This window comes from Phaseolus vulgaris, chromosome 6 (assembly GCF_000499845.2).
Source record: "Phaseolus vulgaris cultivar G19833 chromosome 6, P. vulgaris v2.0, whole genome shotgun sequence".
Lineage (NCBI taxonomy): Eukaryota > Viridiplantae > Streptophyta > Magnoliopsida > Fabales > Fabaceae > Phaseolus > Phaseolus vulgaris.
Window position 1 is genome coordinate 12,772,946 of NC_023754.2, and position 27,824 is coordinate 12,800,769.

General features: G+C 41.5%; 1 long non-coding RNA gene across 3 annotated transcripts; it reads right to left on the reverse strand.

Moving 5' to 3' along the window:
* Window positions 1-23,599: 23,599 nt before the first annotated feature.
* Window positions 23,600-25,993, reverse strand: LOC137831138 (uncharacterized). 3 transcript variants are annotated; one of them, XR_011084352.1, is made up of 6 exons: window positions 25,664-25,993; window positions 25,495-25,559; window positions 25,269-25,300; window positions 25,006-25,100; window positions 24,120-24,877; window positions 23,600-24,047 (listed from the first exon to the last, which is right to left on the reverse strand). It is a non-coding gene; the product is annotated as an uncharacterized lncRNA (long non-coding RNA). The 3 variants fall into 3 exon arrangements; XR_011084351.1 differs by lacking the exon at window positions 25,269-25,300 and having other exon boundaries at window positions 24,120-24,859; window positions 25,664-25,992; XR_011084350.1 differs by lacking the exon at window positions 25,269-25,300 and having other exon boundaries at window positions 25,664-25,991.
* Between the last annotated feature and the right edge of the window lie 1,831 nt (window positions 25,994-27,824).

Below are 27,824 nucleotides of genomic sequence, written 5' to 3' on the forward strand. Positions count from 1 at the left end.
GGAGAGGAACTCCCTATATATTTCCTATACATGAAGTGATGTAATATACACATAAGACAATAAGAAACATCTCTTCTTCTTACTATTTTTTATCATTTTTTTTATATGGTATCAGAGCACCGATCTTGGTGCCCTGACAGCCTCTCCATTTTTATCCCCTAAATAAAAAAATCATGTCTGGCAAAGAAGGCACCAGTAACGAGTCCGATAGAAACCTCATACAACGCTTCAATGCCGAGCAAATTCAACAATTGGCAAGGGCTATTTACTCGCTCAACAATAACAGTAAAAGTGACACGTTTGTTAGCTCTGCAGGTCTGCTTGCCCATAACTCCTTCTAATTCTGCTTTTACGAAACCATGGATTTTGGATAGCGGAGCAACCCATCACATTGCATCTAATTCACAATTTTTCACACACACTTCATCATCATTTATTTCAAATGTTAATTTGCCCACAGGCTCAACTGCGCCCATCTCATCTACAGGCACAATTAAATTTAATGACAAAATCACTCTCAAAGATGCTCTTTGTGTTCCTTCTTTTAATTTAAATCTCATGTCCATTAGTAAGATAACCAGTTCACTAAATTGTTGTGTCGTTTTTACTCCACATGGTTGCGTTTTACAGGACTTGGCTACGGGAGGATGATTGGCTCGGGTAAACAACACGCAGGCTTATACTACATGTCCCCTTTTCCAAACCAAGCCCACGCATCTCAAATATCGACCGATCCCGATTTATGGCACAAGCGCCTTGGACATCCTTCTCCGGCGTGTCTACAACTTGTATCTTCCTTACTACCTATCCCTATCAGTAAAAATCTCATTCCCATTCATAATCATTGTAGTATTTGTCCCAAAGCTAAACAGACAAGGCTACCCTTTCCTTTAAGCACAATAAAATCTCATTCTCCATTTAATCTATTGCATTGTGACATTTGGGGTCCTCATAAAACCCCAACTCATTTTGGAAAACGTTTTTTTCTCACTATAGTCGATGACTATACTAGATGTACTTGGCTATTTCTTATGAATCACAAATCTGAAACCCAACATCTCTTAGAGTCATTCATTACATTTGCACAAAATCAATTTCAGGCATCTATTAAAACCATCCGCGTTGACAACGGACTGGAATTTATTTCAATGTATGATTTTTTTTCTCAAAAAAGTATTGAATGTCAACGCACTTGCGTTTACACTCCTCAACAAAATGGAGTAGTAGAACGCAAACATAGACACAACACGAGCCCTCCTATTTCAGTCTAATTTACCATTAGAATTTTGGGGAGAATGCGTTTTAACCGCCACATATATCATTAATCGCTTGCCATCACCTTTACTAAAAAATAAATCACCTTTTGAGCTACTATATAATCAACCACCTTCACTTTCTCACCTAAAAACTTTTGATTGCCTCTGTTACGCAACTGTTGTTTCACCTAAGCAAAAATTTGATCTGCGTGCCCGACAATGCATCTTCATTGGTTATCCTCACAGTCAAAAAGCATACAAATTATTTGATATAGATGCAGGCACTTTTTTTACAAGTCGGGATGTCATCTTCCATGAAAGTGTTTTCCCATTCTGCCAACAGTCACAGACACAATCCTCACCTCCGTTACAAGGTATTTTGTCCACTATTGACATTGACTTACCCACTCCTGTCCAACATTCACTCGATCAACCTTCTTCTCTTACTCATCACAATGCACCTGAACCTCCATCAAACCAACCTTCTTCTCCTACTCGTCACAATACACCTGAACCTCCATCAAACCAACTCTCTTCTCCTACTCGTCACAATGCACCTGAACCTCCATCAAACCAACCTTCTTCTCCTACTCGTCATAATACACCTAAACCTCTAGTAGACCAACCTTCTTCTCCCATGCCAAGAAGTTTATCACCCATTACCAAACCTTCTCCAACCGACCTTCCTGTTCAACGATCCAGTCGCACATCAACCCAACCTTCCTGGCTTCAAGACTACGTAACGGGATCCCAAGCCAATCATTCGACCACTGCCCAAGACCGACCGAATGGAACCAGGTATCCTATGCATCATTTTCTTTCTAATTCACGATTTTCTTCTACACATAGTGCATATCTTGCTAACATCACAGCCACCAAAGAACCTCACACTTATGCTCAAGCTATCCTTGATCCAAATTGGTAAAAAGCAATGGACGAAGAGCTTTCCGCCTTGCAGCTAAATCAAACGTGGACCTTGACACCGTTACCCGCTGGGCAGAAACCCATCGGATGCAAATGGGTCTATAAAATAAAGTACAACTCAGATGGTAGCGTCAACAGATATAAGGCGCGCCTTGTCGCAAAGGGGTACACTCAGATTGAAGGTGTCGACTATTCTGAAACTTTTTCACCAACAACAAAATTAACAACTTTGAGGTGTCTCCTCACCATTGCAGCAGCCAGAAATTGGTTTACTCACCAGTTAGATGTGCAAAATGCCTTCTTACATGGCACATTGCATGAAATTATTTACATGGACTTGCCACCCGGGCATCATCGACAGGGGGAGAACATTGTATGTCGACTCAACAAATCCCTTTATGGTCTCAAACAAGCATCTCGAACATGGTTTTCAACATTTTCTCATGTGATTAAATCTGTAGGATTTCAACAGTCCAAGACAGATTACTTTATATTCACAAGACAGAATAACTCATCATTTACTGCCCTTTTGATTTATGTGGATGATATTCTTTTGACAGGAAATGATTTGATAGAAATTCAGCGTGTTAAAGATTGTTTATTACAACAATTTCGCATTAAAGATCTTGGAGACCTAAAATATTTTCTAGGGATTGAATTTTCCCGTTCCAAAGCTGGTATTTACATGTCCCAAAGAAAATATGTGCTTGATATTTTGCAGGATACGGGACTCACAGGTGCTTGTCCAGACAAATTTCCAATGGAACAATACCTAAAACTCACACCAGACGATGGAGAGTTATTAAAAGATTCAGTCAAATACAAGCGACTCGTGGGACGACTAATATACCTCACGGTTACTCGGCCTGAAATAGCATTTTCGGTTCGGACCCTAAGTCAATATATACAGGATCCACGAAAACCTCATTGGGATGCCGCAATTCGAGTCCTAAAGTACATCAAAGGATCACCAGGACAAGGATTGCTATTGCCATCCGAAAACAATCTGACATTGACAACTTATTGCGACTCAGACTGGGGAGGTTGTCAGACAACGCGGAGATCAGTATCTGGATATTGCATTTTTTCTTGGTTCCTCTATTATCTCATGGAAGTAAAAAAACAGACAAACGTATCAAGATCATCAGCGGAAGCAGAATACCGCGCAATTGCCAATACTTGTTTGGAGATAGTTTGGTTGCGATATCTGTTGCAGGATTTAAAGGTGCCATGTAACTTGCTAGCTCAACTTTTCTGTGACAATCAAGCGACATTACATATAGCAGCAAACCCAGTATTTCATGAACGTACAAAACACATTGAGATAGACTGCCACATTGTGCGAGAAAAATTACAAGCTGGGATAATAGTCTTTCATATGTGCCGACACAGTATCAACTCGCAGATATTTTTACGAAGACATTGGGCAAGGAACGATTTTTGACGCTACGACACAAGTTGGGGGTTCTTGATTTTCACCTACCAACTTGAGGGAGAGTATTAAGGAAATAATAATTACCAAATTATATGCAATTATTGTATGCAATATTTGACGATATTGTACCCAATTATATGCAATTAATTTAATAATTATAGAATCTCATGATTAGTATCCTACCTAATTAGATTGTAATTTGGGGAGAGAAACTCCCTATATATTTCCTATACATGAAGTGATGTAATATACACATAAGAGAATAAGAAACATCTCTTCTTACCATTTTTTTATCATTTTCTTATAGTCTTAGCTAAGATTCCAATTTGTGTATGCTTTGATTTTTTTTTCTCAGCAAAGAATAAATAAAATAAAATGAGACACTTCAGGGATGTCACAACCCTTATACAAACACTTCAGAGGTGTCACAACCCTTATAAACAAAGTGACAAAAGCCAATATGCTCAACACCTGACCAATCAAGCTCAAAATATCTCCAAACTAAACCTCTAAAGAAATGCATGGCAGCCCATGCCAAAAAAAATCCGTGCTACACTAACCGAGTTCTAACAATCAGTCTTTAGTCCACACAATACACAAAAAAACAAACCCTTATATAAATACAAATCAAATACAACCACCCACACAACACCCATCCAAAAGTGCCCGCTCTTCTTCCCAACCTCAGAACCAACTGAAAGACCTGCAACACCAACCAAACTCCAAATTTGGCCATAGACCAACATTAATAGCATCCAACTTGAATAACAGGGGAATAAAACATAATAAAGATCATACCTGCCGAATCCGCCCATAAAGACCTCCAACACCACCCTTACTTTTAAATGACTTCAAACATGCCAAAGGGTCCAAACACCATTGGACATAAGTAAACGAAACACCATTTACTCTACTCGTGAGCCAAGACCACACCTTGAGTTGGACCAAGGTGAAAATCTCCAAACCATTCACTCTTCCATTCTTAAAAATGATGAGATTCCTTTGTTTCCAAATTTTCCCTATCACAACAATCCACATACATCTCCAATAATTGTTAATCTTTTGAGAGGTCTAATCCAAGATAAACTGATTGAAATGGGAGCAAGCATCCCAATGATATACTGAGGTCTCCCCAATCCACTTACTACACACCTTCCAAGCTACCTTGCATTTAAAGAAAACATGACTCCCAGATTCCTCCTCATCCCCACCCAGGACACACAAACTAGTTTTCAAAATAAACCCTCTTTTAACCAAGTTCTCACGTGTTGGTAACCTATCAACCAAGACTCTCCAAGCAGTAGTCATTGACGATGATAAAGCCTTAAGGTTCCATAAAACCTTGTATATAGAATCATGTGTACCCTCCTCAACAAACCTTAATCTACTATACGCCGAATTAATAAAATAGTCTGAACTTTCATCCAACTTCCATACACATTTATCCATAACCCCTACGGACAAATTTGACCGTTGAGAAAAGAATTTTCACATTTTATTCCAGTTATGTTTCTTTTTCATACTTTTTGATTTTGAGCCCATTTAATTAGATTATTACAATTTTATTAATGGTGTTTAACTTTATACACCGGTCAGTGCAAAAAGGGTCATAAAAACAATGAGAAAGATAAACAGGCGAAACTAAAATAGAGAAACAACCAAATCATATACAAAATATATGGCAAACAAAATCACATAACCATTCATAAAGTATATCCATCAATAAAGAAACAAATGATAATTGAGACTAAAATCATACTTGCTGAAGATGAAAATGGAGGCCAACGCAAATAAAAAAAAGGGATGATTATGAATAAAAGTTATTTTTAACCCTAGGAAACACTTATTATATAATTTCTTAATTGAATCATCATGGTAAGAATTTACTATTCACGTAAGGACTTAATATATTGGTTATGTTAATAAATGATATAGTAAGTCTTATGACAATTACAATTGTGTTATCGTCTAATTTACTATGATGAGTGGATTAAAGTTATCATAGTAAATCGTCATTAAATGTTAATTTCAAACCAATGTGTTTAGATTACACATACGTGGCTTATTTTCAACTTCAAATCCTACAAGTTGCACCATGTAATTTGTTCCATCTAAAAGATCATAAAAAAACGTTATTCACAACCCACTAAAATAATTCTTAATTATTGGCAAGCGAAAGAGTAATAATAAGTTTAGTAGTGATAGGTTTGGGAACAAAATATAAAATTTCATGAAAATCAAGATTATGAACTTGATAGAACCCCTTCGCCACTAATTGTGTTTTGTCCTTATTGGTTGACCCATGCAATTTTATTTTTTTTTTTAGAAAACTTATTTACACCTGACTGCTTTTCTATTAGAGGGTATAGGAACTAAATCCCATGTGATTCTTCAAAAGAGTGTAATATTCTTGCATGTAGTGTGTAAGGACAAATTAATTTCTGAGCGATTGTCATGACTGGATAGAAAATTAGTAAATGATTTGAATTTTTCTCCCAATCCAATTGGAAACTTTTCTATTTTTGGTGTTTAGTTGAAGTTCAAGTTTGACTTGATATTATTGATTTTTTTTTTTCATATATTTGAATCTCTAAAAATAAATCCACGTGAACTTTAGAGAGATTCCTTGCATGCTAGTAAATATTAATTTTGAGAAGGTTGCTTAAATAGTTTCAAAGAAAAAAAAAAGAAATTTGTATGACTTTCCTAAACAAGAAGAACAAAATTTAGAGATATTTTTATTGGATGATGAATATTATTGGATGATGAATATTACAATTATTAATGATAAGTTTAAGAACACGAGGATTATAAGGTTTGAGAGAGAGGAGAGAGAAAGAAGAAAGGGAAATGAAAGAGAAATATAATACAGTGTATTTTGTATGGAGAGAATGAGATGAGTATTTATAATACCCAGTATTACAAAGGTATGCAGTAGAAAGCAGTTATAATTGCTATAGCTAACAACCCCCTTAAATTAATGGTTTTTCAACCATTAATTTACGTGAAAAGTATTAAAGGTGGTAGGTTCGTGAATATATCAACAATTTGAAAAGTTGTAGGAACATGAAGCAGGTGTAATTGTTTTTGTTGAATAGCATCCCCAACAAAGTAAAGGTCCAACCCAAAATGCTTGGTTTTAGAGTGCATAATGGGATTGGAGCAAGAAGAACTGCATCAAGATTATCACAGCGAATGGTGGGAGTGGTGGAAAGAAGATGAAGCTTAGTTAACAAGTTCTGAATCCACTTGAGTTCAGCTAAAGCAACAACAATGTTACGATATTCTGATTTTGTAGAACTGCGGGAGACAATTAACCTTTTGTTTCTTGGACAACCAAGCAATAGGGTTGGATCCAAAATATACAACAAGACCAGAGGTGGATTTCCGGTCATCTGGATCAAAGCCCCAGTCAACGTCTGCAAAGGCATTGAGAGATAGTTGGGAAGAACGAAGAAGTTGAAGGCCATGTGTAGAAGTCCTAGCCAGATAACATAAAATTCGTTTGACAGCTTTCCAGTGATGGTGTTGAGGATTATGCATGAATTGACAAACGCGATTTACACTGTAAATTAGTTCTGGACGAGTGATAAGGAGGTATTGGAGGGACCCAACCACAGAACGATACAATGAAGGATCTTCAACAGCAGTGGTGGCATCCTTTGTGAGACGAGAAATGGATAGCATTGGTGTTGGTTGCGGTTTCGAAGAACCCATGTTAGTTTTCTATAAAAGATCAAGAATGTATTTTGTTTGAGAGAGATGTAAACCGCCATCAGTGTCCAATGAACTTCAACTCCCAGAAAATATTGAAGACGACCTAGGTTCTTTAAGCCAAAATGATGACTAAGGGTTGTGATGAGTGATTGAATGGCATTTGGAGAGTTCCATGTGATGAGAATATCATCAACATAAATTAGAATGAATAAAATGGTATCATTTTTAAAATGAGTAAATAGAGAAGTATCACTTTTGGTTGAATTGAAACCAAGAGAGCATAAAGTTTCACTTAGCTTGTGAAACCAGGATTTGGGTGCCTGCTTCAAAGCGTAGATAGCTTTGTTGAGCTTACACATAATGTTGGAATACCAGTTACAAATCTAGGTGGTTGAACCATATAAATAGATTCTTCCAGATCCCCAAACAAAAAAGCATTATTTATATCTATTTGATATACATGCCAATTTCATTGTAAAGCTAAGGTGAGAATGAGATGTATAGTAACAGGTTTTATAACAGGGCTGAAAGTTTCAAAATAATCAAAACCTAGCAGTTGATGGAATCCTTTGGCAACGAGACAAGCTTTGTTCCCCTAGAATGAGCCATCCGCATTGTATTTGATCTTCAAAATCCATTTACAGCCTATGGGTTTAACACCAAAAGGAATATAAGTGAGAAACCATGTGTTATTATTTTGTAAAGTTTTGATTTCGTCGTGCATTGCAAATAACCATTATGGATGCAGTAAAGCATCCTTTGTGGACTTGGGTAGACCAGAAATAGGCGCAATGAAAGTGCGAGGTTTAAAAACTCCATCCTTAGCACGTGTAATCATCCCGTACTTTGTGTTTTAAATTTTCAAACCAAATTAGACAAATCAAAATACAACATCAAATTTAGTTCGAACTTCTGGATTGTACAGGTCGACATTCAATTCAAGAAATGAAGGAATTATGGATTGATCAATTATGTATAAAAAAACATCAAAGATATCATTGGTATTTAAAAATTATATGGAGGTGCGAGAATAACCAATGAAGGTAAAACTCTTGCTATTCTTTTATGTTGTAATAAATTATCTTGCATATATAAGCACTGCTTTTTCATCCTGTGTTTTTCATTTTTTCTTTCTTTGTATTAAAGACCTTAAAAAACAAGTTGGTGGCCCTATCGTCCATGGGAAAGTTGTTCAGAATCAACCTATTGGTCTTCATATTTCCATAACAGCTGCAACTATCATGACAAGGTGCTCAGTTTGGCATCCAATAACTCTGCATCAGGCCAAAATCTTAAGGAGTTAGCTTACAGAGATGATCTCTCAAAAGTGTTCAGGAGTCACTATGAAAAGTGTTCGAGATCACTCTGAAAAGTGTCAAACCTAATGCAGAGAAAGTAATGGATTCTCTATATCTATACATAGTTGACTATCACATTGTGTTCACAAAGCTGGTTTTACTTAAATTCCTTTAAGTTCAAAGTTCGTGATTGCATCTTTTTTACAAAGGAAATATAATTTAGAAAGGCTTGGAAATATTGAATTTTCTGAGAGGCTGTAGTTATTGAGTACGAATAAGTTTAAAAAATATAACATTTCCTGGTTTAGACAATTGTTTCTTTCTCATGATATTATTTACTTTCTCATTTCTTATAGTTTCTTCTTGTATTGTATCATGCCTCAAGATGGCGAGATCATTACTTTTATTATTCATTATTTTGAATTTTCTTTTAATTGTTCGCATGTTATGCATATGTCATCAACTATGGAATGATGTTAATTGAGGTATCATGTATTTTCATTCTAAATTTATTATAGATATTACAATGATGTATTAGATTATAGGGTCTATCTTTTTATTATATTTTTCTTCTTACATACTTTTTAATACAAAGTGTTTCCCTTAATAAATAATTATTGACTAAAAGTTACGTGAACTATTAATATTTTAGTTGGTTTTGCACACTGAATAGAGGATACTAGTCTTGAACTAACTTGGTTGGACATTGGTGAAAGGATTAATAGTTTCTAAAGAAAAAGATGGGAATGAAGGGGTTAAAGAGAACATGTATTTGTTTTGATTTTTATAAAACATGAGTCTGTGTCTTCCTTCCATAGGTAAAAGTAAGTGGAAACATCAACTAAGTTCTTCTATAAAGTATGAATAGATTTACAATCTTAATCATTGTGTATTTGATAGGAATGGAGGTAATTTTTCACAAAATTAAAAAAGAAAAAAAGTTAAAATTATTTTTTTTATAAATTAAAGTTAATAACTATAGACTAATTAAAAGTTTTAGATTATGAATAATCTTATATATATTTTTTTAAAACATCTTAACAAAGAAACATATCCAAGCATACTCTTTATTCATAATAACTATTTTAATAACTATGTTAAAGTGTTGCATTTTTTCAATATAGTTTACAAATTATCAAAAAAATATCAAAACATATTCATAACATTTTGGTTTATGAATTATGAAAATGCTATCTTTGTTATTTTGCAATAATATTGTTGTCTTTATATATTTTATAAAAATTAAAATTAATAAATTACAATAAATTGTAGAATCAAGTGGAGGGAGAAAGACATATTAACACGTGTCTTGTAATTTGTGTCAACATTAAGAACAATATTTATTTTGCAAATGTTAAGTTATCATTTCTTGTACTTTAATTTGGTGTACTTTTAAAAATATGTGAACTTTGATCTTTCAAATGAATGAATATGTTTTCTTATTATAAGTTTGTGTACATAGTTTAACTATTTTATTAGTAATTATGAAAAAAATTAATTAAATTATGAAATTAAGTTATAAAAATAGGTTTAATTATATGAAAACAAGTTTAATTATATTATGCAAACATGTTTGATCCTGCCTGTTGACCGGAACGCTGGAAACTGCCTCGTCAAAGGATCGACGGGTGCACCGCTTCGAACCTTCGTTCCTCTTCGAGATCCACCTCAAGAACCTGCAAAGAAACAGAGCGGCGCCGCTGCGGCCGATCGCACTCCAACGCCCAAGTCAGTGACGGTATCACCAAATACTAAGAGAACAAGAACCGTGCAAATCCTTTCTCACAGTAAGCTCTATAACTCGCAAGCGTAAAGAGCATAATCTGAACGTGCGTACCTCAGAAAGTTTGTTGAGAACTCTTATATACCTGGTTGTTTTCTCTCTCCTGGCAGTTACAGACCTGAACACGTGGCTCGCACCCAGTCGTACACGTGCCATCATCTGGAGCCTCCTTGACTTGGCGCTGCTTCTACTCTCATTTTGGCTAAGTTACTTATGCATGGTACTGCCCAGTGCATAGCTAACTTGGGAGTGCGATCTCTACTGGAACTGGCGAGTTAGGGGCCTTCATACACCTTCCCTGTGGTCTCGCCGGCCGCCTTCATAAACTGCTTCTCCTTCATCTTTGGCGATGTGCTTGCTCTGGCGATCTCCAATGACTAGGTCGCCTGAATCTACATCTGGCGACTTCATCTTTAACCTGGTGATCGCCGATTCTGGTAAGCTGGAGATCGGAACACGCCAATTTAACAACTGGCGACTACACGAGCCCCCCGACTTCCTTCCCTTTTGCCAACCTGGCGTCTTGCCAACACGCCTATACTGTAGCAGGATGCCACATCATCACTCCCGACCACCTGGGCGGTACACAAGCCCCCCAGTCTTAAGTGAAGACTTGTCTAGCGAAAAGACTGCAAGAGCCACGTCAACACCGATCTACGTGGCACTGACGCAGAATTCCAAGCGGTTGTACCTTCTGCTGCTCTGACGCTCCACCAAACCCCTCACTCATCGCTCGACACGTGGCTTCATCAACGGCTCTCTTCAGTTGCCGTTTGCGCTTCCTAAACCCATTTCGAAAAAACCCTTAAACCCATTTTCACTCAACACTGTTCCATCACTTTCCCTCGCATTCACGAACGCTCCAACTTTCTTCTGCGAAAAACTCTCAGCGCTCTCCAGCATTCTGAATCACCATCAACCTTCATCGTCTTCCTGATCATCAAAAGGTACCCACTTTCCTTCTTCTGCTGGTTTTCCTTGCATTTTAACCGGTTCGCATCATCCTGTAACTGCCTGGTGCATACGCTGTGGGTTGTTTTTCCATTTCTCCTTCTGCGTAACTTAGGGCTTCGTCAATCGTCGCAACGAACCTACATTCGTTCGTTTTTCACCTTCCTTCTATGATCGAGTCAGCCTCTGTAACCCCTGATCATTTTTCCTTTCTTCTTCCTTTGCAGCTGCTACCATGACTCGCACAAAGATCACCCTGAATCCTCCTCCTTCATCACGAAACCTCCCTTCACAAGCACACGACCCACCACAAGTTCGTGGCGCTTCATCTTCGCAGGCTGAGAGGCCTGCGTCTTCCCGTCCTGTCCTGGCCCAGGCGACTCCACCTATCGCCGGAGGAGCCCCTGTTCCCCTGCCAGACTTCAAAACCTTGTATCCCTGGGCCAACTCGACCCTTCTGAGGGAGACATCCTCTGTGAACACTGCGGGAGCAGTTTTGCGGCTAACTAAGGGGGATGAGCTTCATCAATCTTTTCACAAGGAGCACGACGAGAAGATGATGGTGCTGCCTTGCCCCCTCGATCTGCCTGTTTGCGCCGATGACAAGGTGAGCGCCGACGGGCCCTTCTGCTTCGTCTACACGACCTTATTCAAGAAGGTGAAGCTCAAGTTCCCTTTCACCCGATTCGAGAGGGAACTCCTAACCGAGCTCAACATTGCCGCCGCCCAGCTTCACCCCAACAGCTGGGCGTTTGTTCGAGCTTTTCAAGTGATGTGCGACCACCTGGGGTTGCCCGCATCGGTGGACGTGTTCCTATTCCTCTTCGAAGCCAAGCACCCAGGAGACCGCCTGTGGGTTAGCTTGAATGCGATTGATGGGAGGTCCATCTTTGCTATCTTCCAGCAATCCTACAAGGACTGGAAGGGGAAGTTCGTCCAAGTGCGCGCGAATGACAAGGACGCCTCCCTCCTCGACGGCTTCCCCTTGTACTGGGTGGACAAGGGGAAGAAAGAGTCCAAGAGCTGCTTCAGGAGACCCAGAAGTCCTGACAGCATGGGAGCATTGGACAGAGATCTCTGTCTCTTCTGGAAAAGGGTGGCGGACGCCAATATTACTTTCCTTACCACCACCTTGATCTGCTTCGAATTTTATGAAGACCAGCTAGAAATTCGAATAGGTTAGAACATTAAAAACTGTTGTTTTAACACCGCTTCTGTTTAGCTGTTTCTGGGCGTCTTGTGCGTTATGCGCAAGACTTTGGTTTTACCTTTCCTGCACATATCATCTGCTTTGCTATTTACTACCTTATGCACTTATTTTTTTCCTTGAGTTAACCCATGCATTTTCGTTCCATGCAGACAACATGTTGGGCAAAGGCATGCTCGCTGAACTGAAGGCGCTCGCCCGAAACCACGGGTTGGCGACAGGTTCTCAAACGGTGCCCAACTCGGTGGTGGAGACAACCATCGTCCAAGGGCGATCATCACCCAAGGAACCTGCCCAACGCAAGAAAATGGTCCTCAAAAGACCTAAAAGGAAAGCCCCTCAGGTGATCCATGAGGAAGAGGAAGAAGATGACGAGGCCACCGAAGACGGTTTGGTCTCAAAGAGGAAGAGGGTGGCACCTCCCTCACCGCCTGCTCCACCCCCTCTTCCAACCTCAACACCTCCATCGACGCCTGCTCCTCCTCCATCATCGCCACCCCCACAGGCTCCTGCCTCTCCAGTCCAAGCGGTCCCACTGGCCACTGCGCCACCTGCAGCTGAGGCCCCAGAGCCAAACTTCATGGAGGACCCCCCAAGCGCCTCTACACCATATGTGTCAGCTGGAGGGGGTCTCCCTTCAAACGCCTCAGCTGCAGAAGCTGCTCCAATCGGGGATGAGGTTGCTCATACCTCTCCGATTCTGATCACCGAGTCCCCGATTCCGTCGCCACGCCAGGAAGCGCCTACTGAAGAACCCGCTAAGGAAGGTGGCGACGAGAACCAACAACAGGCCCACCTGGCGCCTCTCCAAGCAGTAAACCTCCCTTTGGAGGTCACAAGGATGTGGGAGCCTCTAACTGCCAAGCTGAAGACCATAGCGGAAGATATCCCGGCGATCATAACCAGGGCTGTGGAGGGCTCAACCAGGAGGCTCCAAGACGACCTCTTCAACCTCAAAACCGAAAACAGCACCATGAGGGTCGAGGTGGAGAAGTTGTCTTTCAGCCTGACGCTCGCTGAAATCGAACACTCCCGAGTGGAGGATGCAATGAACACCGAGCTCAGGCTGGCGCGCAAGGAGGCCACTGACCTTCGCCACAAGGTGCATCAACTTGCTCAAGAGAAGGTCGAACTGGAGAGCAAGATTGTGCCTCTTCGCGTCAGGGTGGTTGACCTGGAGGCTCTCATGAAAGCTGACGCCGCTAAGGTGCAAAAATTGGAGCAGAGGTCAATCGACCGAGAGAAATTCCTTGGGCAAGTGGAAAAGGCGAGGGACGACGCCATAGCTGATCTTGCCGAGGCCAACAAAGAGAAGGGAAAGGTGGCTGCTGAATTGGCCCAAGCACAAGCGGAATCCAAGAAGGTTACTGAAGACCTTCTCCAGGCTCAAGAGACCAACGAACAACTCAAAAAACAGGTTGAAGAGCTGGAGCAACAGAATAAAGAGCTGAAAGAGCAAACTGAAGACCTCAAGAAGCGGATTGAGGAACTTCAGAAGCAAATTGAAGAACTCAAGCTAAACTCTACTCAAATTCTGGCTGCTGGATTCGAAGCTGCGCGGGAACAATTTGCTTGCCTATTCCCCGACCTGGATCTCAGCATGGTGTCGCTGAACAATGAGGTGGTGGATGGAAAAGTCGTTCCTGCTGAAGATTAATCAACTCTTCTTCATCTGCTACCTTTGTGCTTTCCCTTGTATTATAACTTGTAATAAACTTTTATGTCCCCTCGCATATATGTTCCGAACTGTTATTCACTGCTATCTGTTAATGACAAAGGTTTACGTTTTTCCTTTTATAACTTCTTCACTCGCTTCAACTTTCCTTGCTTGTTTAATTTCAAAGAAATGACTTAGGAAAACTGTAGGTACAACCTTTGACTTAACTGCTTCAGATCACTTCAGCCCTAAGCAACAAACACTTAACAATTCGTAACCTTAAGGCAATTAACCTTATCGTAAAAATATCCTTCAAGCAATGAACTGTAACTCAGTCACTGGCTTAAACACCGCTCCACTCGACCTGCTTCACCAAACAGGTCTTTTATCCCTCTCGCCGCTGTGTTTGAACTCTTCCCGATCGCCAAAGACTCTTGGTGATCTCAGCTTCTTTCTAGCCTCATGCTTTGGCCATTGTTTCTTTGTCTGGGGGTAGAAACGCCTTTTGGGATCCTTCTTTACCTTCCCGAACTTCAGAACAGAAGACCGGTTGACTAGGCGTTCTCTTCGAACCTACCTTAGCCACCTTCCAAACTTCTTCCACCCTCTGCACCATACCTGAACTCGTTCGAGACGAGAAGGATTTTATCTTGCCTAAGCTCGCATGTAGGCGAGAAGGTCTTTAACTCGCCTGAACTCGCTCATCGGCGAGAAGGTCTTTAACTCGCCCGAACTCGCTCGTCGGCGAGAAGGTCTTTAACTCGCCTGAACTCGCTCGTCGGCGAGAAGGTCTTTAACTCGCCTGAACTCGCTCATCGGCGAGAAGGTCTTTAGCTCGCCTCTACATTGCCCCAGGGGTTACATCTTCTCGCCCCCAGAAACATGGAGGACTTTTTACTGGCGCCTCTACATTGCCCCAGGGGTTACATCTTCTCGCCCCCAGAAACACGGAGGACTTTTTACTCTTCCTCGCCTGCACTCGCTCGACGGCGAGGAGGTCTTTATCTTGCCTCAGAACGCGCGAGGGCGTTGAGGTCTTTCATCTGGTGCCTCCGATCGCCGAAAGACGATGAAGACTTTAAAACTTTAACTGGTGCCTCCAATCGCCGAAAAACGATGAGGACTTTAAAACTTTAACTGGTGCCTCCAATCGTCGAAAAACGATGAGGACTTAAAAACTTTAACTGGTGCCTCCAATCGCCGAAAAACGATGAGGACTTAAAAACTTTAACTGGCGCCTCCAATCGCCGAAAAACGATGAGGACTTAAAAACTTTAACTGGTGCCTCCAATCGCCGAAAAACGATGAGGGCTTAAAAACTTTTTAGAAAGCATGCGATATATCTTTACTTGCCTTAAATCACGTACAAGTGACAAGGTCTTTCTTCAAAACTTTTGGAAAATAGCAAACATGCAATCTGAAAACGCCTTATACTTCGAAAACTCTTCTTTTATTGGGTGGCCTCATTAAAAACCCTCCTTAGGGAAAAAAGAGTGCCCCCTTCAAACTGTTTCGTCAGAGACATTGTAATATGACCTTTGTGTTTGTCTTTACTTACAAAGCTCTTAACTATAGTACAACTTCAGGTGCGTGGCGTTCCAGGTGCGTGGCGTTCCAGGTGCGAGGAATCGCCCCTCCTTCCAGCGTCTCTAAGCGGTAGGCGCCGTTCCCGAGCGCCTCAGTTATTCTGAACGGTCCAGTCCACTTGGGCGACAGTTTATTCTCCATCTCGTACTAGTGGGCCTTCCTCATCACCAAGTCGCCTTCTCTAAACTGCCTTGGCATCACCTTCGAGTTGTATCTTCGTTCAATCCTTCTCTTCACGGCTTCAGCCTTCAACCTCGCCTCTTCCCTGACCTCATCCAGTAGATCCAGGTTCAGCCTTCTCTCTTCATTCGAGTCTTCCTCTACGAAGTTCTGGAATCTCGGCGAGCTCTCCTGGATCTCCACTGGAATCATAGCATCACACCCATAGACCAAGCTGAACGGGGTCTCATGGGTTCCTGACTGCTCGGTGGTGTGGTACGCCCAGACTATACGGGGCACCTCCTCAGCCCAACTTCCCTTGGCTTTCTCAAGCCTTCTCTTCAAACCTCTCAACAACACCCGATTAGCTGACTCCCCCTGGCCATTTGTCTGAGGGTGCTCGACGGATGCAAACACTTGTTGAATTCCCACTCCTTCGCAAAGCTTCTTCAATAGGTGGCTTGCAAACTGCGTCCCATTATCCGACACCAGGCGTTTAGGCACTCCAAACCGGCACACGATGTTCTTCCACACGAAACCTTCGATCTTGTGTGCGGTGATCTGGGCCACTGGTTCTGCTTCAATCCACTTGGTGAAATACTCAATCGCCACCACCAAGTACTTCATCTGCCTGATCGCCAGCGGGAAAGGTCCCAGGATGTCGATTCCCCAAGTATGAAACGGCCAAGGGCTATAGATCGACTTCAACTCCTCGGGAGGTGCCTTGTGCCAATCGGCGTGCTGTTGGCATTGTTTGCAACACTGGGCATACTTCTTGCAATCTTCTCTCATCGATGGCCAGTAGTAGCCTGCACGGAGAGTCCTCGCGGCCAGAGCTCGACCCCCAACGTGGCTTCCGCATATACCCGCGTGGAGCTCTGCCATGATCCTCGTGCACTTCTCGCCGTGTACGCATTCCAGGAGTGGGTGAGTGAACCCAAACCTGTACAGATCGCCATCAATCAATGTGTACTTGCTGGAATTTTTCTTTACCTTCCTAGCTTCTGTCGGATCCAGTGGGAGGAGGCCATCTGCCAGGCACCGCTTGTACTGGGTTATCCAGGTGTCTGGCTCATGGATGGCACATACCTGCGCCATATTCACCTTCTCTCCTCGACATGCTCTAATTCTCGGCGATCTCAGAGTTTCTTGCGTCAAGGACTTATGGCCTCTCGCTGCTTTCTTCGTCGACTTGCTTATCTGAAGGACCAGGTGATCTGCTACAAATGCCCTTGGCGTCTTCAGAGTTTCTTGAATCACCGTCCTCTGCCTACCCCCCTTGCCTGAGCTGGCGAGCTTAGCTAGCAAGTCAGCTCGGGCATTCTGCTCTCTGGGTACATGTACTACTTCAAAGGAGGCAAAGGAACTCTTCAATTCCTGCATGTACGCCAAGTAAGCCGCCATTTGTGGATCTTTAGCCTGGAACTCGCCTGTTACCTGCCCCGTGACTAGCAGCGAGTCACTCTTAGCCATCAGCACCCTTGCTCCCATCTCCTTGGCCAGCAGAATCCCGGCGATCAGCGCCTCATACTCTGCTTGATTGTTGCTGGCTTTGAAGGCGAACCTCAGAGATTGTTCGATCAGCACGCCGTTGGGTCCCTCCAATATGACTCCAGCACCGCTGCCCTGCTGGTTCGACGATCCATCCACTGAAAGTACCCAACGGAAATCGTCTCCTTCAACCCGCGTCGCCTCTGATGAGAGCTCAACCACGAAATCTGCAAAGATTTGCCCCTTGATCGGGCCTCGGGGCTCATATTTAATATCAAACTCTGACAACTCTACGGCCCACTTCACCATCCTTCCCGCAACGTCAGGTTTCTTCAAGACCTTCTGGATGGGCAGGTCAGTCATCACCAGTATTATGAAGCTATGGAAGTAGTGGCGCAACCTCCTCGCCGAAAATACCACGGCCAGGGCAGCCTTCTCCAGGGCCTGATATCTCGTTTCTAGGCCCTGCAACACCTTGCTCACAAAATAAATAGGCTTCTGAGCCTGATCTTGATCCTGGGCGAGCACCGCACTCACCGCCCTCTCAGTTACAGCAAAATACAACCTGAGAGGGCTTCCCACCAGCGGTTTGCACAGAACCGGCGGGCTCGCCAGATACTCCTTCAGTTTGACGAAAGCTTCCTCGCACTCTTTCGTCCAAACGAACTTATTATTGCGCCGCAGACATTGAAAATAGGGATGCCCCTTTTCTCCGCTAGCTGACACGAAGCGAGATAGGGCTGCCATCCGACCTGTTAGCTGCTGGACTTCTTTCACCGTAGCTGGACTCCTCATCGCCAAGATGGCGGCACACTTGTCTGGGTTGGCTTCTATTCCTCTTTCAGTCAAGAGGAAACCCAAAAACTTTCCAGCCTCCACGCCGAAAATGCATTTTTCCGGATTGAGCTTTAACTTGAACTTGGCGATCGTCGTGAACAATTCTTCCAAGTCTGCAACGTGCTTGCTTTTTTCCGGCGAGGTCACGACCATGTCATCGACGTAAGCTTGCACGTTCCTTCCCAGCATTGGTGCAAGTACTCGGTCCATCAGCCTCTGGTACGTGGCCCCCGCGTTCTTCAGCCCAAACGGCATCACCTTATAGCAGTAGCACGATCTCTCCGTCATGAAGGCTGTCTTCTCTTCATCCATGGGATGCATCTTGATCTGATTGTATCCCGAGAAGGCATCCAGGAAACTCAGCAACTTGCACCCTGCAGCACTATCGACCAGGGCATCAATGCTTGGTAAAGGATACGAATCCTTTGGGCAAGCTTTGTTCAGGTCGGTGAAATCAACGCACAAGCGCCATTTCCCGTTACTCTTCTTTACCAGCACGACATTTGCCAGCCATTCAGGGTACTGGACTTCCCTGATGTGGCCTGCAGCGAGGAGTTTCTGTGTTTCGTCCCTGATCGCCTGCCTCCTCTCCTCGTTGAACTTTCTTCTCCTTTGTCGCACTGGTTTCACCAAGTTGTCCATCGCCAGATGATGGCACAAGAAGTCGGGATCAATCCCGGGCATGTCCGAAGCGGACCATGCAAACGCGTCCAGATGCCGCTCAATCACCTTGGCGATTTGGTCCTGGAGCTCGACCTGCAGAGATCTTCCCAGCTTAAAGATCTTTCCTCTGATCTCCTTTTCGAGCCACTGCTCGATGGGTTTTGGTCTGGATTCTCTGGCGATCACCGCCCTGGCGATCCCCTGTTCCCTCGCTTCCTCGGGGCGATTCCGCTCCTCTTCCTCCTCCAGACCAGCATTCTTCTCCCCCAGCTCAGCGTCCACCATCTCCACATCTCTTTCGGCGGCCTCCTCTGTTACCGTCGATCTGGGCTTCACACCGGGAGGTGGGGTGGTTGTTACATAACTCACCGACCTCTTGTTTTTCAGGCTATTCTCATAGCACTTTTTCGCTTCTTTCTGATCAGACTTGATCGTGATCACCACCCCCTCCATAGACGGCAACTTTACCTTCATGTGCCGGGTCGACGGGATTGCGCCTATCCTGTTAAGCGTGGGCCTTCCCAACAGGATGTTGTATGCTGAAGGAGCGTTCACAATGAGGTACTTGATTTTCTCCGTCCTCGACCCAGCCTCATTTGTAAACGTGGTTCTCAGCTCAATGTACCCCCTGACCTCCACCTGGTCACCAGCGAACCCATATAGGCACCCTCCATAAGGCCTTAGCTGGTCAAGGGGCAACTCCAGCTGCGTGAAAGTCGGCCAGAACATCACGTCTGCCGAGCTCCCTTGGTCCACCAGAACTCTGTGGACCTTCCTTCCCGCCGTAACCAAAGAAATGACTATGGGATCGTTGTCATGAGGCACAACGTCCCGAAGATCCTGCTTGGTGAAAATAATGTCCACTTCCGGCGAGTGATCTTCAAACATATCCACTGCCATCACCGATCGCGCGTACTTCTTCCTCTGCGATGCGGTGCATCCACCACCTGAGAAGCCCCCTGCAATGGTGTGGATCTCCCCGTGGATAGGCATCTCGTGTTGCTGGGCTTCTCCACCTGCTGGCTGGGAACTCGACGCTCCCCCCGTCCTCCTGTATAGCAGATAGTCATTTAGGAACCCGCTCTTAACCAGATCGTCGAGCTGATATCCCAAGGACAAACACGAGTCCAAAGTGTGGCCAAAGCCTTGGTGAAACTCACACCAGGCATTTGGCTTTGACCCCAGCACCTTGTCGCCCACCTTCTCAGGCGCTTTCAGCCTAGCAGATATGTTAGGGATGGCGATCAGATCCGCCAGTCCCATGACAAACTTGTGCTTAGGCGGGCGATTGTATTCCCGGCGTGCTGGTTGCTGGCGTGCTTGGCTCCTTCCCTTGTTTCTCCTATCGTAAGGATGGCGAGTCCTCTGGTCCTTCCTGTTCGCCGCCGCTGTTTCCAGCACCCTTTGCGGCTGGATTCTGGTTTGGGCGCGTGGCCTAGCGGGAGCCATGCTCCCTCTCTTCTCAGCGACCTCACTTTCATCGGCGATGTGAGCCACCGCAAGTCGCCTGACTTCAGCAAACGTCGCGGGGTGAGCTCTGATCAAGGCCTCGCAGAATGGTCCTGGCAGCACGCCCTTCTTGAAGGCATAGACCAGCATTTCTTCATCCTTGGCCGGCGATCTGACCATCTGCGCCCCAAAGCGATTCAGGTAGTCTCTGAGGGACTCTCCCTGGTACTGCCTTATATCGAACAGATCATAAGACACCCTAGGCGGTGCCTTATTCACGATGTACTGCTCGACAAAAATCTTCGAGAATTGTTGAAAATTGGTTATGTGGCCGTTAGGCAGGCTCACAAACCACTCCATCGCCGTTCCCTGGAGCGTACTCACGAACATCTTGCAGTAGACGGCGTCTAACCCTCCCGACAGCATCATCTGCGTATGGAACGTGGTTAGATGAGCCTCTGGATCCTCCACGCCGGTAAAGACAGCCTTAACCGGAACCACGCTCGTGGGAATAGGCGTGTCAGTAATCGCCTGAACAAAAGGCATAGGGAAAACACGAGGTGGCGACGACGGCGCCACCTCTTCAGCAGAAGAACGCCCTTGCTGCTCCTGAAGAGCTTGACGCAGCTCCTCAGTCACCTTGCTGAGCTCCTCGTTCCTGGCGCGAGAGGCGACCAGGTCCTCATGCATTCTCGCCTGCTCTACGCGTGAGGCTTCCACAGTTGCCTGCAACGAACGCATCATCTCTGCCATCTGCGCCATGGTCATGGCAGCGGCGCCTTCGGCAGCGACGGGCGCAACTGGACTTGAGCGATTGCTTCTCATTTTTCTCATGAAACTCAGCGAATCACAGAATGCAGCGAACGACACCTCAACCACGATCGATTCAGCGATCAGTCGGAGAAAACTGTGCGAAACTGCGCAAGAGAACTCAAGAACACCGTAAACCTTCAAAGAAAACCACAACTTCACCAGAAACCAGCGCTTCCCCACGGACAACCAAACGAGCGAAAGAACTTCGAACTCCACCAAACAAATTACGCGCAAACAGCAGTAAAACCTCACCTCACCGATCGAAAACCCAAACGAACGGTATAAAACGCGAACTCACCGAACGAAACTCAAGCAAACAGCGAGCGATGGTTGCACCAGCACACAACCACGCAGAAAACTTCGAAAACCTCCAAGAACTCACGCTGTGGATGGGAGCAAGTTTTACACGGCCCCACGGTTGGCGCCTGATGATCCTGCCTGTTGACCGGAACGCTGGAAACTGCCTCGTCAAAGGATCGACGGGTGCACCGCTTCGAACCTTCGTTCCTCTTCGAGATCCACCTCAAGAACCTGCAAAGAAACAGAGCGGCGCCGCTGCGGCCGATCGCACTCCAATGCCCAAGTCAGTGACGGTATCACCAAATACTAAGAGAACAAGAACCGTGCAAATCCTTTCTCACAGTAAGCTCTATAACTCGCAAGCGTAAAGAGCATAATCTGAACGTGCGTACCTCAGAAAGTTTGTTGAGAACTCTTATATACCTGGTTGTTTTCTCTCTCCTGGCAGTTACAGACCTGGACACGTGGCTCGCACCCAGTCGTACACGTGCCATCATCTGGAGTCTCCTTGACTTGGCGCTGCTTCTACTCTCATTTTGGCTAAGTTACTTATGCATGGTACTGCCCAGTGCATAGCTAACTTGGAAGTGCGATCTCTACTGGAACTGGCGAGTTAGGGGCCTTCATACACCTTCCCTGTGGTCTCACCGGCCGCCTTCATAAACTGCTTCTCCTTCATCTTTGGCGATGTGCTTGCTCTGGCGATCTCCAATGACTAGGTCGCCTGAATCTACATCTGGCGACTTCATCTTTAACCTGGTGATCGCCGATTCTGGTAAGCTGGAGATCGGAACACGCCAATTTAACAACTGGCGACTACACAAGCCCCCCGACTTCCTTCCCTTTTGCCAACCTGGCGTCTTGCCAACACGCCTATACTGTAGCAGGATGCCACGTCATCACTCCCGACCACCAGGGCGGTACAATGTTTAATTAAATTATGAAAACATGTTAAATTAAATATTAAAAATTAAAATATGTAATACTCGAATTACAATAGTTATAACCAATGAATAATATTTCACAATTTAATATAATAATGGTGATTACAAATATCGTGTTGTAACGTATAAAGTGGCATTTAAAAACGTTATTATTTGTGCTGAAGTTGTCTTGACAAATTACAAAATTACGACATTTATAACTAACATAAATTACACACTTAAAATCGTCAACTTTATACAAGATGTTATATCACTACAAGAAAAAATGGTTTTAACGAGGGTTTATTTTTACATTATCCAGGGTTAAAACCTCCATTAAGTCATTTACCAGGGTTGTAGTTTCTCCCGCTAAACCATCTCTAGGGAATGTGTTCCCCAGGGTTTTTTTAAAACTCAGGAAAAGCCTTTCAAAATACCATGGGTTTCAAAACCTCCGTACAATACCATGGGTTTCAAAACCTCCGTAAAATACCATGGGTTTCAAAACCTCCGTAAAATATCATGGGTTTCAAAACCTCCGTAAAATACCATGGGTTTCAAAACCTCCGTAAAATACCATAGGTTTCAACCCCGTTAAAATACCATGGGTTTCAAAATGTCCATAAAATGTTTTAGAATCTCCTTAAAAAATACCATAGGTTTCAAAATTATGAAATTTGTTTTTTTTTTTATTCATTTACCATTTAGGCATTCATGTGTTTTTTAAACCACAATTATTTACATTTATTGTATTTATCTATCTATGTTTGTTAAAGTATTTTTTTTTTCAATAAATAAAAGAAATAATTGGGACCAAGTTTTATCTTCAACAATATCTTAGGATGAAGATTAAGCAAAGATAAATTAGTGTTTAGTAAGCACTAAGTAAATGACTTTTATATGTAAATTAGTACAATAAATAGTTATAATTGTTATAACATTTACAACTTTTAATTATAAATGAAAAAAAATAGTTATAACTAAAACTTAAAAATATTATATTGTTTTTGTATAAAACTGAAAAGAAGATTGTGGCTGAGATAAATTCTTAAGGAATGAATTCTGTGAATTGTAAAATTGTGCAGGATTGGAATGCTAATAGAAATGGTAAGGTTGAGAAATTGTGCAGTATGTTGGGAAATAATAATATAAGTTCAACCAAGAGAAGGATTAATGATTAACCAAGATTCTGCCAACTTCAGAAAGTAAGTTCCAACTATTAGCCCATTAATAGGCAAGTATATAAAGACAGTAAGAAGGAAAAAGCAGGCAAGGAGCTCATAGTTCACATGACAGCTAGAATGATAATTACAATGGTGTGCTTTTGATATCATGGATTCTGTTCTGGCCCTGACCCCTTTCTTAGGCCTATAACTAAGGCCTCTTTCTGTAACAAAAAAACAAAAGAAAACAACAGTTTTCTACTAAATCTATTGATTTCTAAAGAACCAAAAAGTACCTTTCATCATCAAAGAATTTGCAAATGTTGCAATAGTACTTTGCCATTGTAAGTCCATCACATGAAGGAGATATGCATACAGACCCAACAGGCTGTATAGTAAGGCACCGCATACACATCATTTCCATTGTTGCTTTTCTATAATCATTAAACAGATATTAAGAAATACATTCCATTACTAAATATTAAGAAATTCTGTGAAAAATATACCTATCCATTGAGTGGTCGCTTGCATTGTCATGACAAAATCACTATCTTATCTTGTTCTTCCACAGTGAAATGCTTTCCAAACAGTAATTTTTCCTCCTGCTTATGATCCAGGGTATAAGAGTGGCTTACATTATGAAGTGCCTCTTTGGATTCGAGTGCAGGAAATACTATATCATCTTCAGCATTACTATGAGCTCTATATAAACCCCACAAAAGCCAGAATCTTCCACTAAATTGCCGAATAATTGTTTCATCACCATCAGAAAGCTTTCCAGATTCAATGTCTAAATACTCCAAGTCTTTGCGTATGGCTTTATGGAATTTAAATATGGTATCTATTGGTCTTTCTGTAGAGCCAACATCACTTGAGCTGTTGTCAGTTTCCCATATGAAAAGACTAGAATTAATGGACGGGGCAGAAGCAGTGAAGGATAAAGAGCGTAAGGACTTGGTTGTAGTGAGTGAACCCAGCCCCAAATTGTTCCTGCTGACTCCTAAAGCTGGCACACAACAAGACCGCAAACTACAACATTGTTTCTGAGTACTTTCACTTTCAGAAATTTCAGAGACATCTTCATTGCACATGCTGTATGTTTCGCTTGACTGATCTTTGTTGGGTCCCATCTGATTCAACTAATATTGAGCAATCTCTATCAGACAATGCAGAAGCAGGACAAGAAGATTGAACAATATTTTCTTCAATATCAGTAATTCGCTGGGCAGGACAGCAGCCTGACACACTAGAAGACAAACACAGACTTGAAGATATAAAATTATCAGGAACTCTACAAATCAATCCTCCCAATTAAAATTTGAACTTATAAAAATATAAGCAATCCACAAAAAGCAGCATCAATACTGAAGAACTAACAAAAAGAGTATATACCTAAATCTCTCTAAGAGATTCAAAAGCTTCTTGACGATAGGCGATAAACTCTCCAGAATATCATAATACTCTCCAGCCAAACTCTGTATCTCACTCTGCACACAAATTCAGTCCAACAAAAATCATGAATGAATCCAATACTCAAGAAAACATAAAAAAAAAAACTTGTATTCTGGCGAGGCAAACAGAAGAATCGTTATCCTTAAAACTTTACAAAGATTATACAAAATCGATTTCAGGAAGTGCAAAACAGTTAAGGATACCTTGAGAGCACTGACTAGATCGGTGCAATTGTCTTCATTAAGGGATTTACAGGAAAACCAAGCGAAGTGAGCAAAATTATAATTGAAAAAAATTAGGGAGAAACAGAGATCTGACACGATATAAAAAACACATAGCAATTGAAGAATCTGAGTCGAAACACATCGTTCAGTGCTGTAAGAGAAAGAAATCAAATTGGAGAGAGAGAAAAGGTAGAGAAGAACTCACCGATTGAAGGGAGAACGAGAAGAAGAAGCCTGTGAGGAAAAGGTACCAATGAATAGAATCGATACCTATCAACAAAATCATAATCAAACTCTTATTAGGCTATACATATACAAAATTAATTAACATTAAACTCATAGAAACAGAAGAAGAAGAAAAAACTAATTATTACCTTTGTTCGGCGTTCTTCAAATTAGAGTTCCGAGATCGTCAAATAAATAACAAACATCACATCACTAATCGCAGAACATACTTGCGCTTTGTAGACAAGCGGTTCTGTGGTGGAGCGAAGGTTGAAGCAAGTTCCATGGTGGAGTAGCAGAACCATGTTTCGTGCTGGAATAGTAGAAGCACGTTTCGTGTTGAAGCAGTAAAAGCAAAGGTCTAGTGGTGTGCGATGGGAGTGAGATGCGAGTTAGACAAAAATGAGAGTGAAGAAAAGAGAAGATGGAAATGAAAGGCAGGTTTAGGTCTACTGGAAGTGAAGAGGAAAGGAAAAAAAATAAAAAAAGAAAGAATTTGAAATAAAATTAGAATAGTTTACTAAGGTTTTAAAATAAACCTCTGCCATTTATCACAGGTTTTCAAATTAACCTCTGCTATTTACCAGAGGTTTTAAAATAAACTCTGCCATTTACCAGAGGTTTTCAAATAAACCTCTGTCATTTACTGGAGGTTTTCAATAAACCTCTCCTATTTGTTTTCAAATAAATCTGGTTAAATAGATCTTTGATATTTAAAGGAGTTTAAAAAAGTTTTTCTTAATTAATTTTATTCTGAAAGTTATATTAAGCATTGATAAATAAATTTATTTTAATATAATATTTCTCTATAAACATATTAAAAATATAATTAATAATATTTTTAGTTTTTAAAAAAAAATTAAATAAAAAAAAATTAATAATTTTTTATTAAATAAATATTTCAGATTAATTTTGAAAAACGTTAACATATTTAAATTTACACTTTCAAAACTTTAAAAGATTTAGTTATCAAATATATTAAAATTATATTTTTAATTATTTGTTTATAAAAAACTTTAATTACATTTATTTATTGAGATGTGAGAAAATCTAAAATATTTTATTGATGTTTTACAATAAACATGTCAAACTTAAAAAAATTTTAAAAAATCATTATTTTGATGAGGTTTTAAAATAATTCTTTAAAACTTAACGAAAGTTAAAAAAATCTACACTATTTTGTATAGGTTTTAAAATAAACCTTTGAAAATTAACTAAAGTTAAAAAAAACTTCTGCTATTTTGTAGAGGTTTTAAAATAAACCTTTGAAAATTAACTAAGGTTAAAAAAAATTTCTGCTATTTTGTAGAGGTTTTAAAATAAATCTTTGAAAATTAACTAAGGTTAAAAAAGACTCTGTTATTTTACGGAGGTTTTAAAATAAACCTTTGGAAATTAATGAAGGTTAAAAAAACCTTCGCTATTTTGTCGAGATTTTAAAATAAACCTTTGAAAATTAACAAAGGTTATAAAAACCTCCGTTATTTTACGGAGGTTTTAAAATAAACCTTTGGAAATTAATGAAGGTTAAAAAAACCTTCGTTATTTTGTCGAGATTTTAAAATAAACATTTGAAAATTAACAAAGGTTATAAAAACCTTCATTATTTTGCTGAGGTTTTAGAATAAACCTTTGAAAATTAACTAAGGTTAAAAAACCTCCCTTATTTTGTTGAGGTTTTAGAAAAAAACCTCCATTAATTAAATCAATTCATAGGGTTATATTAACCTCTGCTAAATAACCTCCATTAAAACCTTTTTTTTTGTAGTGTATGACGGGTGCTATGGAGGTTAGTAATTGACCGTCATATTATACTTTGTAGCTGTCAGATCTGTGATGGTATGAGGAACCACCACACGTGTAAATAACGACATTTATAAATGACACTACATACAAAAATAATCGTCACCACATACACGTATTTTTAGTAACATCATTAAAATTAAGAAAAGCCTAAAAGTATATGGTAAATCAACAAAATTTGAAGGTGGCGGTAGAGGAAAACAACAAAAATGTGTAAGAAACTATGTAAATTAATTTCTATAAAGTGACTCACATGACTTAGAGTTTGGGCTTTGGGCCCGAATATGATTTAGTATTAATAATAGAATTTTAAAGGTCCATTGGTTAACGTGAGAATATATATCTATAGCAATAAGGTTTTGTCTTACTGTTAGCCATCAAGAAAGTGTGTGACACGAACGGAATTGACAAGAGATAGATTGGGACAAAAGTATGTAAAGGAACTACTCACATAGGATCTCTCATGGATCAAGGTAAGTGCCTATCTCTATTATAATTGATGTATGG